The sequence below is a fragment of the Talpa occidentalis genome, unplaced genomic scaffold (assembly GCF_014898055.3).
Source record: "Talpa occidentalis isolate TD23 unplaced genomic scaffold, MPIMG_talOcc4v2.1 talOcc4.5, whole genome shotgun sequence".
Classification (NCBI taxonomy): domain Eukaryota; kingdom Metazoa; phylum Chordata; class Mammalia; order Eulipotyphla; family Talpidae; genus Talpa; species Talpa occidentalis.
Genome location: NW_023604861.1, coordinates 95,147,710 through 95,149,620, shown reverse-complemented (window position 1 = coordinate 95,149,620; position 1,911 = coordinate 95,147,710). Strand labels below are relative to the sequence as shown.

General features: G+C 38.6%; 1 pseudogene; it reads right to left on the bottom strand.

Annotated features, from left to right (window-relative positions):
* Positions 1 to 693: 693 nt before the first annotated feature.
* On the bottom strand, positions 694 to 1,521 carry LOC119258602 (chromobox protein homolog 3-like; annotated as a pseudogene).
* Positions 1,522 to 1,911: the final 390 nt, after the last annotated feature.

Genomic DNA, 1,911 nt, shown 5'->3' with positions numbered 1-1,911 from the left:
CTTTGGTGAATTCTCTCACTTGCCCTCCCCTCCGAGCCACCTCTGGTCTATACCCCACCTCTTGTATGCATAAATAAATAAAATAAATCTTTAAAAAAGTAAACAAAATTAGAAAATAATAAATAATTGACAACAGCACTGTATAGGTTGAAGGTGTATAATGACTTGACTTACATATATCACAAAATGATTGCCACAGCAAATTTAGTTGCTATTCATCACTTCATATAGATTTTTTTTTAAAAAAAGAAGTGCTTTTTCCTTAAGATGAGAAATTTTAGAATCTAGTCTCTTAGCAACTTTCAAATTTATCATACTGCAGTGTTAACTTTAGACATCATGTTGTACATTACATTTTAGCACTTATTTAATTTATAACTGGAAATCTGTACTTTTTGACCACTGTAGAAGTCAAGGTAATATTGCCAGTTAACCAATTTTTGGTTAATAACATAATAGGAAATAATGGTGATGGTGGGAGGGAAAAAAACTTTCAAATACTGAGCTGATTCTAGGCCTCATCAGTTTACTTGTGTGCAAAAACACTGCCCATTGGGGTGGGCCACTGCTAGGCCTAGACATGTCTCTAATGGTCTTCCTAGTGCAGTGTCATCAGTCCTACAAGGATTTGTTCATAGGTTTTTCTCCCACCTTAGACATGGAGTTTCCTGAAGAGCTCTTTGCAAACAGTTATTAAACCTCATTCTCTGAACAAGAACACCAAGTTAATCATTCTTCATAAAAAGCAGTAAAAACAATTACAATTTGAAGACACTTCGTATTTACCTCTTTTGCTAGACCCAAGTCTGCTTCATCTGCACCTTTCTATTTGATGAGAACCATTAATTCTGCACTGATGTCTGTGACACCAGTTACTCGTCCAGAATCAAGACCTCTAGCAAAGTCCCTTGGTTTGTTAGCTGCATCTCTTTTCCTCTTTTTTTTTTTTAAGATTTATTTATTTATGCATACAGGAACTGGGGTACAAGCCAGAGGTGCAAGGGGGTGAGAGCACTCACCAGAGACAGAGTGGGGAGCAGAACAGGGAAACTGACTGAAATACACTGCTGAGGGGAGCAGTGGGCGAGACAGGAGAGATCTGCTGCGCTATGTGGCTCACCTCCCTGGCCCGCTGGGGATCGAACTTGTGCTGCAAATAGCTTCATAGTGCTGTGCTTAACCCCTTGCGCCACCAGGGAGGCCCTCTTTTCCTCTTTGATTTGCTATTATCAGATTCACTGTCAGGTAGATTTGTTTTTGCACCCTCTTTTTCTTTACCAACTTTTTGAGAATTAACACATGCTTCAGTGAACTCTGGATAATATGAATTTCTTCAGGTTCCCAAGTATTGTCAACTTCTATAAACCCCTTCCATTTCAGGAAACATTCTACCTTCCCACTCACTATATGTTAGTCTAGTATCTCACCAAAATTCTTCAGCCTCTCTCTCATCGACTGTTTTATTCTTCCCAATTTATGTCTTTCCTATTTTTTTTGTAAAGTAGTTTCATTGGAGGCCATTTTCAGTTGCAGACATGAAGAACTATTATTTACTGCCTCTCAGCTGCTCCTGGACACACATCTGCAATGTCTCTATCCCTGCCTAAACCTCAAGCTCGAGACACCAAAATTCTCCCTTGTAAAGTGTACAATTCATTGACTTTTGGTATGCTCACTAATTTGTGCAACCATCACCATTATCTAATTCTAGAACATTTTCACTACTTCCCAAAGAAATCCCATACCCTCCTTACCCCAATCCCTGAGAACCACTTTTTGTTTCTATGGATTTGTCCATATTGGATCTTTTCATGCTAATGGGGAATCATACAATTTGTGGTGTTTAGCATCTGATCTCTTTCACTTGGCATAATGTTTTTAAGGTTTATCCATGCTGTAGTACATATCAGC